Raw genomic sequence first — 14,078 nt, 5'->3', positions numbered from 1 at the left:
CTGGGTCTGCAAGCAAGAACAGTGAAAGCAGCCCTCAGAGACCAAGGCGGTCATCGTCACCAAGCCCCGCTGCTGGGGAGTTCATGAGAGAATAAGGGGTTTCCCAAAGTCTCAGCCAATCGCTGTGGAAAGTGCGATTCCTCCGATGTCACGTGCTGGGTGGATGTCCCCAAGGGTGCCTTCTGCCTCTACGGCCCTGGGCAGAGGACAAAGGGCTGGGTCTGGGGGACCCCTCCAGGGTGCTGTCCCGCACCCACTGAGTCAGCTGCAACCTCCTTGGCCTCCTCCCTGTTGTAGCTGGGGGCCGACTCGGGGCTTAAGAACGATGGAACAACAGCATGGCCTGAAGTCCGAGGAACCAGCACACGTCTCTCTGACTCTGGGTGGTCCCCAAGCTGTTTCTCTTCTCCTGCAGTAATGGCCACCTAAGGCAGCAGCAAGGGCCTGCGAGGAGATTCTGTATAGATTCTTGGGATGTGCGTGCCTCAGTCCACAAGGTGAAGGGCGCAGACCTCCCCTTGGGGGTCGTGGAGCCTCCCTGCTCTCTGTGTCCAGGGTTCAGGGAGGCAGTGATCTCCTGAGCTCCCGCCTAGGGGTCTGGACATTCAGAGGGGACCAGGGTGCCCAGGTCCCAGCCCTCAGGAAGAGGGGCACAGTCAAGGAAGGGAGACATCACATACACACCCCATCTCAGTCCAAGGCGGCACAGGGCGATAGGGGAGGCTCAGAGGAGGTCCTCGGTCCTTCCAGGAGGAGGTGGCAGAATGGGAGAGATGTGTCCCTGGCTCCCTCCGGACCCAGCGCCCGGCATCCACCCCTGACACTTTGCACCCTCCCCTCCCTGCCCCACCCCCTCCCAAAATAAAACAAAAGGAACTTTAAGATCCTGACTTGCTTACCTTGGCCACAGGTACCCTGCTTACAATAAAATGTTTGCTCAGGCTTACCTGGATTCTGGCGGGGCAAGGTATGATAACTGGGCTGATTGACACCACAGTAGTTCAGAGGGGAAGACCGAAGCCAGAGAGAAACATTCCTCAAGGTTCTTGAATCCCCCTGCCAGGCCCAGAACTTGGGTTCTCTAACTGAGTTCTCCATTGCTGGAGGTAATCAAGGATCCGCAGTGGAAAGCTTGCCAGGGAGCGATCAGGACTGCGGCCCCTCTGTTTTCCCATGCATAGGCTCTAAGGCTCAGACTCTGTGTCCCCTACGCCTCATTCACACACCGTCAATCTGTCCTCAAACATTTAATGAGTGCCCCATGCCTAGGTCTAGGTCTGGATCTGAATCCCGGCTCTTTCTCTCACTAGCTGAGCAACGTGGGGCACCTAGCTTGTCTCTGTGCCTCAGTTTTCTCATCTGTAAAGGGGGGATGGTTACCTCTATTTGCAGAGTTACTGGAAAGCGCCCAGCATACTGCAAGCGCTCCATAAATGGTAGCTGTCACCAGTCCTTAAGACGTGAAGAGTTCTGCAGGCTCCAGGAAGTCCTGAAGACCCCAGGGTGTCCCTGCTGCTGTCCCATCAACCTTGGACACCCTGCCAGTGGGACTTGCTCTTGTGCAAGGAGATAGCAAGTCCCAGTGGAAATGCAGGTTCCCTGAGAGCAGTGGAGCTCCTGGAAGCAGCAAACCTGCAGGAGTGCATGCCCTCCCTCCCCCAGACTCCAGCATCAGCCTTGAGCATAGTTAATGTTCTCCCCAATTTTCCAAACACCCAGAGAGATAAAGTAGCATGTTCAAGTCAGCCGGTTAGTCTGGAGCGGCACAGACCCTGAGTCCAAGCATCCCTGTTCCACAAGCACGTCTGTCCACCCCATGCTCCTGGGATACACATAACACCTAAGTCACCTCTGCCCTGCTGCTCCCTGAGCCGGGAACACCACTCCTGCCTTCCAGGCTCTTCCAGTTCCAGAATCTTCTGCAAACCCTCGTTCACAAAGCCCCTCCTCCTGGAAGCTCCTCTGTGGGCTCTGGACAAAGGTTTTGGTTTCTCCTCATCTCCCACAGTCCTTTGCCCAAGGCTCTATTACAGTCTTATCTTCACCACCTTAATTACCTGTTTGTCTCTTTCCCAGTGAACTGGAGCCACCCAAGGACCAAGACCTTAACTGAGAAGTAGGTCTATTATCTCCAGGACCTTATCACTCCCCTCCCTGAATTATAGCTATTTAGGTTCCTACCTCCTCTCCCCACCCTGGCTGGCTGAGCTCTGGAATGATTTTGAAACCATTGCACTGTTTGTTAGCCAGCGCTTTCCCAGCAACAACTAGGCTGAGGCCCCTGACAGTTTTCAAATCACAGGTTGGGGACACAGGTAAGAGGGAGAGGCTCTGGGAGAGATGGGGACAGAGAGAAAGAGAAAGAGAGAGAGAAAGAGGGGGGGAACAGAGAGAGAGAGAGAGAGGGCTTGAAATGCTTAAAATGCCCAATGAAGGGACTTCCTGGCAGTCCAGTGGTTAAGACTCAGTGCTTCCACTGCAGGCGGCAGAGGTTCGAGCCCTGGTCAGGGAACTAAGATCCCGCATGCCTTGCGGTGCAGCCAAAAATAAACTCATTAATTAAATAAGACAAAATGCCCAATGAAGACAGAGTTTACCCTGGTTCAAATGCATCCCCCAGGACAGCACTTTTCTCCAGCTCAGCCCTGGACCTGGTCCTGGCTTCCAGGCACCCATGTGGCTGCTGCAGAAGCTGCTTCCTGGTGGAGACCCCAGGACCTCGCTCGCCAGTGTCTGGCTCCATACTACAGAGGGCAAGCCCAGCCATGAGGCCAGACCAGATCCTGAAGCCGGCTTTGGCACCAACAAGCTGTGTAACTGTGAGCAAGTTACTAGGTCCATCTGAGTCTCAGTTTCCTCCACCTTGAAATGGGACTAGGACACCTAAGTCACAGGGACCCTGGGAGGGTTCAGTGAGATGATGGAGGCAGAACCTGGGGCACAAGGTGGGAACTCTCTTTCTGCTGAAACTGAGCAGGACACTGTGGGGCTCCTGCGCACTGGAGCCTTTCAAACATTTGCTACTCAGGGAAGGCAGGGGATGCAGAGACAAGGGAGGAGCAGTCAAGAAACACTAGTGCAGCCTTGGGGCAGGGTCCTGGTTCTACCTTGAGGGATACACATAACAATATCTCTGAGCTCTTCTGCAGAACTAAAACCTGCACCAAATGGAAGATGTTCCAGAGAGAAGGTCACAGTTTGATAACCTTGAGAAGCTCATCAGGAAACCACCTGAGGCCAGATTAAAGGAACCAGAGAAGCTCATCAAAAGATTACCTGAGACCAGATTAAAGGAGTGCAGGCCCTGCACACACCCTGATCCTTATCGAGAGCCCTGCCCTTGAACCATAGCTATAAAACTCCTCACCAAATCCTCCAGGTTGGGACAGAGTTTTTCAGGGCACCGTCCCACTGTGTCTCCCTTTGCCGGGCAAAGTAATAAAGCTATTCTTTTCTACTTCACCCAAAACTCTGTCTCCAAGATTTGCTTTGGCATTGGTGCACAGAGGCTGAGTTTTTGGCATCAGAACCAGAGACTAAACGAATGAAGTCCAGGACCTCCTGCTGCTCCCACTGTGACTTGTGTAATTGATGGAGTAGCATCATCGCACACACACTTGGATGACTGCACTCTGCTCACTTTTCCTTAGTTAAGTAATTTCTCAATTAAACAACAACAGCAAACTTTCAAGGCAGCAAAAATCCACCATTTGGGCCCAACCAGCTGCCTTCTCTATAAGATAATAACACTCATTCATCTGACTACGTGTTGCCTCTTCAACTACCCATTGTACAGATGAGGAAACTGAGGCCCACGTGGTCAGGCACGGTGCAAGGGTTGAGCAGTTGGGCCAGATCCAAGCCGGTCTGCCCACCAACTGCTCTGGAATCACCAGGGTTCGTGGGGCAACAGGCACCTCCTCTCAGCAGGCCCTCTGCCATTCACTGCCTTTTGTTCATTCAACAAACATTTCTGAGGGCTTATTAAGCACAGGAATTGAGGACACCGTGGAAAGCAAAGCCAGGAAGTCTCCTGCACACACAGAGCTGAGTCTAGAGGGCAAGACACACAAAAACCAAGTAAGCAAGGTGACTCTGACTGACAGTGACACGCATTGTGCCAAGTGAAACCAAGTAAAAAAGAGCCAGTGAGGTCCCCTGGGTGGCCAGGGAACACCCACCCACCTCTCACCCATCATCTCGTTTCTTCTTGAGGGCACACTTTGCTGTAGGAAGAAGATGGAATATGCCCATTCGACACAGAGGCAAACTAAGGGAGGTGGGGTGGATAGGTAAGACCCCAAGTCCTCCACCCTCCAAAATCTTCCAAAAGGCCAATCCGGACATAGCTGCCCAGCAAGAATCTGGGTCCCTTCCTTCCTGAGGCTCCCGTGCAGCACCCTAGCTCCACCAGCCTCTCCATCTGACTTCAGGGAGGCCTTTGGGCCGTCTGCGCTCCACTTGTTTTTCGCAGCCTAGAAGACAGGGCGGAGCAGTGTTATTTACGGCCATTTTGCAGGTGTGCCAACTTGCAGCTCAGAGAGCAAAGAGCTGGGCCCAGGGTCACTGCTGCTGGATGGCCAGGCCTGGCACCTGAAGTCCCTGTGCCTTGGGATAAAATTATAGGTCTGTCTCTCACGCGGAGCCGTGGGCTCCAGGAGCACTAGGCAGGGTCTGGGTGACTGAACCCCAAGAGGGCTTTTAGCTGGTGCCCAGACAGCTGGGTCTTTTTCTGGTTGGGGCTGCCCGTCAGCGGAGAGGAGCTGGTGCTGAAAGCCACCCTCCATCTCCCCGCTCCTGCCCGCCCCAATCTGGGACGGGACGTGCTGTGCCTCATGCCCCTCCCAAGAATCCCTCAAGGCTGAGAGGTGACTCAGCGCCCCCGTGAGCCGAGCCGGCGGGAGGGCAGCGTGGGTGTGGGCCGGTAGGCGGGGCGACCCCTCCCCCGAGCCACCGGCGCCTGCCCTGCCAGCCTGCACTGTTTTCATCCCCTGCCACTCCCTCCAGTTTCCTTCCACTTTCCTAGGGGCGACCTCACACATCTGTCATGTCCTCCGTATTACCGTCCTCACTCCCTGGGCGCAGTGCTGAGGGTTCCACGGACGTTCCTTCCTGCCACCCTCTCTACAATCCTGCCAGGCCGGCATGGGGAAACTGAGCCTCAGAGAGGGACGGTGACTTGGGCAAGGAGCTGAGATTCAAAGCTAGCTCAGCCTGACCCCAAGACCAGTCACACTGAGTGGGGATGGTGGGTCCTTTGGGGACTATTGACAGCCAACCCCCTTTTGCCCATTTTACAGAGAGGGAGACTGAGGTACAAGGAAGGGAAGTGGCTGGTGGGGGAGAGACAGGTCACCATGACATTGTCCTAGGACAGGACCATAATTCCCTCTCTGCTCCTTCTCGGGGTGGGCTCTGTGGCTGACAGGAGCAGGGGTCCACCCAGAGAAGGGGTGGTGAATGAATGAATGAGAGAATGAATGAATGAGGTGTTGGGACTGTACTGCCCATATGACAGTTTACATGTGGTTTTAGAGCACTTGAGTTGTGCCCAGAGCAACCAAAGAACTGAGTTTTTCATTGGATTTCATTTTAATTTGTTAAAATAAAGTTAAAAACTGATAGTCAATGCAGATATTGGAAAAGTTTGAAGTATGTTTGGAATGGGTTGAGTGCGTGAACCTACTTTTCCCCACTGCAAATTTTATGAAATCTAAATACAGATCAAGTACTTCAGATGAAACTTTAGTATCTGAATAAAGATGTACTCTATGCAGTGTGAAATACACACCAGATGTCAAAGACTTGAAAAACAGAATATAAAATACCTCAGTATTTTTTTTATTGATTATATGTTGAAATCATGTTGGAGATATTGGGTTCAATAAAAATATAAAATTTGAGTTCATTTCATTTGCTTCTTTTAACTTTTGAAAACATGGTTACTAGAATGTTTTATGTATTAAATTACACGTGTGGCTTGCATTATAGTTTTATCGGATAGCATTGCGTTGGGGAGTGACTCGGTCAGGATAATTTCACACTTTTTCCAAAGAACTTTGCATCCTTAAGTTCAGAGAGGCCAAGGGACTTGCCCAAGTTCACACAGCCAGGAAGTAGCAGAACCAGGAGAAGAGAATACGCCTATCCTGACTGTCTGCCAGTTTCCTTCCCGCTTTGGGCTTTAATCATAGCTTACTGGCAGGCCCACCTCTAAGTGCTGCACCTGCGTTATCTCATTTAGTCCATCCACCTCCCTAAGAGGGACTTGCATTACTCCAGTTCTAAGACAAGCAAACAGAAAAGTTTCATTCCTTGCCCAAAACTATATGGTTAGAAATCTGCAGAGTTGGGATTTGAACCCCAGGCGCTCTGGAGTCTGGATTCTGAGGCCTAAATACTATGTGAACAACGTGGAAGTGAATGGTGCATGGGGCCTGTGGATTGGGCAGCGCTCCTGTCACTGAGGCCTTTGGGTGATACCTTGGCCTCTGGGCACTAGGAAGCCCTGGACGGGGGAGGGGGATGCTGGTGAGCTTGGGACATGCGTGTCAGACAGGAGCTTTAGGAGAAGGCTCTCGCTAGGACATGGGGAGGGGCTTCAGGGAATGAGCTTGGGTTCCGGATTCCAGGTGCGAGATTGCTAAAGAGCCAGGTGAGAGATGACTCAATTCTCCGAAGATGATGCAGAGAAGAAAGGACACGGAAACAGATACGGAGCTTGGTTGCAAAGCCAGCTTGTCAGACGTGCACTGGGCAAAAGCCTGGGAAGAAGCTGAACCAAGAATCTCAGGTGGCAGCCTCACCTGCACAGAGTGTGGCTGGTGGCAAAGACACCCTGGGGGAGAGCTGCGCAGGGAGCCCACCCACCGCCCAGTAGGGCCCTCCTAGGGCCTGGGCCCTACTGGGGACAGCTGGACAGAAACTCGAGGGCATGGGGTTTACCTTCAGACAAATCAGGATTTCAACAGGAGCTTGCTGCTCAGTGGCCTCAGGACCTTGCGCTCACGGTTTAACTCTTCAAAGTTGCAGTTGCAGCCTCCCGACCCACCCAGGACGCCAAGCACACCAAGTCATGGCATTTCAACCAGACACGGTGCCAGGGAAGATGCCTTCACCCAGCATCTTCCAAGGGCTCCCTAAACACTAGCTTTAAGAGAGGGACAGAAATCCTGGAGGGGAGTGAGCAGGGAGTAAGATGATTGCGTTTGTAAAAGATAGACATATGCTTAACTTGGACGGATGCTTAAAAATAGCTTCATTGGGTAGTAATAAAATGTTTGCTTACTTAAAGGAACTACATAGTTAAAATTGCAAACCACCCACACTCCTCATGCCCTGTTCCTCTTTCCCAATTGTTTCTTTCTTTGTAATACTGATCACTGTTTAATATTCAGCTCTGTGTCATCTATGAATTTATTTTGCTGAAAACCTATCTCCCCCAAATGGAATGTAAGTTCCATTAGAGGAGGGCAGTTTGGGACTGCTTTGTCCATGGAACTCACCGTGCCTAGGACCGCACCAAGCACTTAGTAGGTGCTCAGTAATCATCTGTTCAGTGAATGAATGAAAGCATGGTGACAATAAGACAATGACCGAGCATATAGTGTGGTGTCCCCAGCAGGAGTGGGGGATGAAGCTAGGAGGTTGGCCCATCACAAGGGCCATGCCTCTGACATGCATTAGAGGCTCACTATGGACCAGACCCTGGCCCAGGAGATTTACAGGAGGAGTCTCACCTAGGAAACCTGTCAGGGAAGGAGAACATGGTCCCCTAAGTCCAAGTGTGTGGCTAGTGCAGCCCAGGTCTCAGGGAAGTCACCTTAAGCTCAGCTCAATGCCAGGTGCAAGGTGATGAGCATGATTGTCTGCTGCAGGCCAAGCCGGCCTGGCCGTTAGCAAGGAAAGAGGCGTGGTGTACGGGAGGGGCGTTGTACCCAGTGGGGCTGGGGAGAGGCCTTCTGGCTTATCTTATACCCTGGGTGTGTCCCCTTCTGCTTCTCCTCACCCCACCCTGCTCCCCCGTTTGCCCTGGAAATAGTCATTGTCGCTTTGAAGCTGGCTGGTCACTCTGGGGAAGCTGGAAGCTCTTCTGGGAGTTCAATGCAGGGAGGACTCGCTGAGGTAGAAAGAGGCAGGCAGTGCCAGGCTGGCCTTGGTGGGTGCAGAGCCCTGGAAGGAGCAGCTCAGGACCGCCCAGGGGCCAGCAGAGCCCATCTCCTCTGTTAGCTCTCCTTGGTGTGGACTGTAATGGTGGGGGTCCCCTGGGTTCTAGAACTGCCAGGGTCCTGTTCAAATGCACCAACAAAACCTCTTAGCTGTGTGACCTTGAGCTAGGTACTTCCTCTCTCCAGACTTTGGTTTTCTGCACACGAGCACACACACACACACACACACACACACATACAAACACACATACATAGTCATTATTTTTTTGCCTTACAGGGTTAATGTGACTAGTAAGTGGCATATATGTAAATACTCCCTTTTCCTCCTTTAAACCTGACTTTGAAATCTTTTTAAAGATGATCCACACTCAAGTCATACATGGTTATTCCAAAAAGATTTGAAAATACAGGAACTCAGAAAGAAAAAATTTAAAAATCACCCGTCATCAAGAGAACGAGAAGACAAGCCATAGACCGGGAGAAAATATTTCCAAAAGATGTATCTGATAAAGGACTGTTAATCCAAAATATACAAAGAAACCTTAAAACTCAACAATAGAAAGTAAACAATCCAATTAAAAAATGGGCAAAAGACCTGAACAGACAACTTTATCAAAGAAGATATACAGATGACAAGTAACCATATGAAAAAAATGCTCGGGGGCTTCCCTGGTGGTGCAGTGGTTGAGAGTCCGCCTACCGATGCAGGGGACACGGGTTCGTGTCCCGGTCTGGGAGGATTCCACATGCCGCGGAGCAGCTGGGCCCGTGAGCCATGGCCGCTGAGTCTACGCGTCAGAAGCCTGTGCTCCGCAACGGGAGAGGTCACAACAGTGAGAGGCCCGCATACCGCAAAAAAAAAAAAAAAAATCTATCTATCTATCTATCTATTTATCTATCTATCTATCTATCTATATATATATATATATATATGCTCTTACCATAAAATTCAGCCATCTCCCTTCTTGGTATTTACACAGATGAGTTGAAAACTTATGTCTACGCAAACACCTGAACATGAATGTTTATAGCACCTTTATTCATAACTGCCAAAACGTGGAAGCATCTAAGATGTCCTTCAGCAGATGGATGGATAAATAAACTGTGGTGCATCCAGACAATGGAATATTATTCAGCACTAAAAAGAAATGTGTTGTGCTTCCCTGGTGGTGCAGTGGTTAAGAATCCTCCTGCCAATACAGGGGACACAGGCTCGAGCCCTCGTCTGGGAAGATCCCACATGCCATGGAGCAACTAAACCCGTGAGCCACAACTACCGAGCCCGTGTGCCACAACTACTGAAGCCCACGCACCTAGAACCTGTGCTCCACAACAAGAGAAGCCACCACAATGAGAAGCCTGCACACAGCAACGAAGACCCAACATTGCCATAAATAAATAAATAAATTTATTAACAAAATAAAAAGAAATGCGTTATCAAACCAAGAAGAGACATGGAGGAAATTTAAATGCATATTTTTTAAATTTAATTAATTTATTTCTGGCTGCGTTGGGTCTTCGTTGCTGTGCGTGGGCTTTCTCTAGGTGTGGCGAGCAGGGGCTACTCTTCATTGCGGTGACCAAGCCCAGCATCTGGCCTGGGGGTCTAACAGGGCAGGGGGCACTTGTCATGTCACCACTGACCATCCAGCAATAAAGCCACTCGGGCCTGGGTTTGAGGCCTAAGGTTGCCACATTTTAGCTGTGTGTCTTTGGTGAAGTGAATTAACCTCTCTGAGTTTTAATCTCCTTGTCTGTAAAGTGGACACAATAACAGCACTCACCTCCTGGGGTTGAGGATTAATGGAGATAATGCAGTGATGCCCATGGGGCACTGTGTAAAGCGCCCAGCATGGGCTGAGAGTTCATCCAGAGGGAGCAAGGTGTTATTATCACAAATCCACACACAGCACTTACTGTGTGCCTTTCCCACAGTTCTAAACATCTCCCTATTCTAACTCATAGCATTTTAGCCTGAGTAGGTGACTTGTTCTTGGAAATTTGTCTACCTGGGACAACAAACCCTGGGTCTGGAGCTTATTTTGGAAAGAAATGCCATCTCTCCTATGGTGGGACCTGTGTCCTCAGGGAGGGAGGAGACTTTAGGCCTGAAGACCCGAGATGGAGCCGCAGCCCCCAGGAACTCAGGGTCCTGAAGTCACTTCATGCTCTGAGGCTCACCGTGTCCATCTGTAAACCAAGGGAGGATGGCCTTGATCCCTAGGCCCTCCCAGCTGTAACAGTCTAAAATCGCTTCCCAGAAATGTTCAACACAGTTATCTATCCCAAAGGCTTGCAAACTACAACACACAGGTCAAATCTGGCCCAATGCCTGTTTTCATAGGGCCCACCAGCTAAGAATGGTTTTTACATTTTTAAGTGGTAGAAAAAAATCAAAAGAAGAATAACTTTTTCATGACAGGGGGAAAATGATGTAAAATTCAAATTTTAGTATCTATAAATAAAGTTTTATTGGAACACAGCCATGCTCATTCATTTACATACTGTCTATGGCAGCTTCAAGTTACTGAGGCAAAGTTGAGTGGTTGCCATGGAGACGTTGTGACAGGCAAAGCCCGAGATATTTACTATCTGACTCTTTACAGACAAAGCTTGCTGCCCCCTGGTCTAGAGTTGACTTTTCCGATTACTCACTGTCTTTGGAATATTTCACATTTTTCTTTCGTTCTTCAAAGGTCACTGCCTCCAAAGACCAAGATGATTTAGAGAACAAAACAGCATGCATAGACAATTCCTTTAGCGGGACCCAGCTGCAGGGGCAGGGGCCAGAGGAACAGAAAGCCCACTGTCCAGGTTCTGCAGGTTCGGCTCAGGTTAAGGGTATGTGAGTGAATGGGATTAGTGCCACCTCCCTCCCTATGACACACTTACTTGCGGAGATGAAGTTTAAAAATGCATTTTTGAAAAGCCCAAAAAAGTATCAAAGAAGAAAAACCTGTCCAGTGCAGCATGCCTGAGCACATGGGCTTGGAATCAGATAGATATGAGTTCCAACCCAATCTTTTTACTTCTTAGCTTGTGACCTTGGATGAGTTACATAACCTCTCTGAGACTCAGCTCGTGTATCAGTAAAATGGGAAAAATAGTATCTACCTGTATTAATCTGTTAGGGCTACCGTAACAAAGTACCACGGACTAGGTGGCTTAAGCAACAGAAATTTATTTTCTTATGATTCTGAAGGCTGTAAGTCCAAGATCAAGGTGTCAGCTGGGTTAGTTTTTTCTGAGGCCCCTCTCTTTGGCTAATAGATGGTCGTCTTTTCCTGGTGTCTCCATGGTTTTCCCTCTGTACCTGTCCCTGTCCTAATCTCCTCTTTTTATAAGGACACCAATCATATTAGACTAGGGCCCACCCTAATGGCCTCTTTTTAACTTAATCACCCCTTTAAAGACCCTGTTACCAAATCTCATCACATTCTGAGGTTCTGGAGGTTAGGATGCCAACATACGAATTTGGGGGAAAAAATTCAGCCCATGACTCTAACTTATAGAATGCTGGGAGGATTGAATGAAATCAGGAATGTTTAGCACAGTTCCTGGAATATTACTGAGTCTTTAGTAAATGTTAGCTCTGATTTTCATTAATGGTAATTACTATTATTGCTGGCATGGTGGAGCTATTCCATCGGGTGTGGAAGAGCCCTTGAGGGACTTCCTTAGGGTTGGAGGGTATCTCGAGTGGCCTCCCAGCAGCCCCACTGGGTACAACCCTACTTGGCCACTCGCTCACTGCACACCTCCAAGGGGCACCATTCACATTGTTATTACTAATGATTCGTGTGTTGATTAGGACAATTTTTCTGGCAGATGTCAGTGGAGGAAAAGGCACTTTTTCTCAATTCCCTATGAAGTCACAGAGTGGCCCAAGGCAACGCTGCTTCCTAGCCTGACAGAATTTGGTGGAAGAACACGGCACAGAGAACAGAACCTGGCACATAGTTGGCCCTCAACACATTTGCGCTGGATAAATGCATGTCAAGAATACCTCTCCTGACATTACATAGAATATGAACTGCAGGAGAGCAGGGGCATTTTCACATTTTCTGTCTCCGTCACCAATGTATTCCAACCCCTACACAGTTTCTGGCACATAGTAGGTGCTCAGTAAATATTTGTTGCATGAAAGAAATGAACCGATTAAAGCAGCCATTCTTTCCTTGCATTAAACAAGGTTTCGGCACATGCCATAGAGACTCGAGATGGGACCCAGCATACATTTATTGAACACTTACTGTGCTCACTTATTCATTATAGCCTTTCCTCTTCACCCTAGTTCTCACCATCACAGCCCCATGAGGTAGATTTTGCGCTGGAAAGAGAGTGCACTGTCAGTCAGATCCGGCCTCTTCAGTTCTCTGAGCTTCAGTTCCTCTTCCACCAGGAGAAGCAGATGATGGCTTAGCTGAGTGCCTGGCAGATGGTAGGTGCTCAATAAATATCACTTTCCTTTTCCCCTTACCCTAAGATGGCTGGAATAATTCTCTCTACTCTTTGCCCCTGGAGCTTCAGAGATGATGAAGAAGCAGAGCCGGGGAAAGGGGAAGCGAAAGGGAGACCCACCCAGGCCGTGTGGCCGGGCCAAGATGCCTAAGCCTCTGAGACGAGCCGACCCAGGAGTGTTTAGGGGAAGGAAAGCTGCCTTCACCCTCACAAACTCCGGGATGTGTCAGGCAGGCCTCAGCCCCAGAGCCCATCCTGTGCTGCAGCCGGGGGTCACAGGTGGCTTTGGGGAAGCCAGGCCCCAGGGTAACTGTGAGCACTGCCCCGAGCTCCAGGCCTGGAGGAAGCATGGGGCGCCCAGGGCCAAGAGCTGAATGGGCCCTTTCTCTTTCATAACAAACACAGCCCTTGTTTGTAGGTTTGTTTGTGTGTTTGTTTCCCCAGGCTGTTTCTGTTCCCCTTCTCTTCCCACAGGCCCTGGCCTCGGGCAGGCATCTCCCAGATCCCCAGGCTTTGAGACTATCCAGAGCATTGCTCATCTCTCCCCAGGCCGGGGAGCACATGGGGGTCTAAAAGGAAGGGAGGTCTTTCCCCTTTGCAAATGGACTTGGGAAGACAAATATGTCCATGGAGGGAGGCCTGACCTCTAAGAAGTGCTTACCAAGGCCCAGGAGCCATGCTGGGGGTTTGGCATGAATTCTCATGCCAGCCTCCCCAGTTGGGCACCATTAGCCACACTTGATGGATTATGTCACCACCTTGCTTGAAACCCTTCAAGGCTCAGTTTTGCTGGCCAGAATGGGAGCTTGGGACACAGAGATTGAAACTGAGCGGGACCCTGTGGGGTTCCTGGGCACAGGAGCCTTTCTGTTCAGCCTCCAAGACCTTCCCTGAGTTCCAAAGGGCAGGTTCAAACAGATGCTAATCAGGGAAGGGAGGAGATGCAGAGACAAGGGAGGAGTGGCCAAGGAACAGTAGTGCAGCCTTGGGGCAGGGTCCTGGTTCCCCCTCAAGGATACACATAACAATATCTTTAAGCTCTTTACGGAACTAAAACCCAACAAATGGGAGATGTCAGCTTTCTTTATTCCAGAGAAGACCACCTGAGGCCAGATTAAAGGAAACAGAGAAAATCATGAAGAGATTAACTGAGGGACTTCCCTGGTGGTGCAGTGATTAAGAATCCGCTTGCCAATGCCAGGTACACGGGTGCAGTCCCCGGTCCGGGAAGACCCCACATGCTGCAGAGCAACTAAGCCCGTGTGCCACAACTACTGAGCCCGTGTGCCACAACTACTAAAGCCCACGCACCTAGAGCCTGTGCTCCACAACAAGAGAAGCCACTGCAATGAGAAGCAGGCATACCGCGATGAAGACCCAATGCAGCCAAAAATAAATAAACAAAATAAATAAATGTTTTAAAAAAGAGGTTACCTGAGACCAGATTAA

This window comes from Mesoplodon mirus, assembly GCF_964341445.2.
Source record: "Mesoplodon mirus genome assembly, chromosome: 16".
Lineage (NCBI taxonomy): Eukaryota > Metazoa > Chordata > Mammalia > Artiodactyla > Ziphiidae > Mesoplodon > Mesoplodon mirus.
This window is presented reverse-complemented; position numbering follows the sequence as displayed.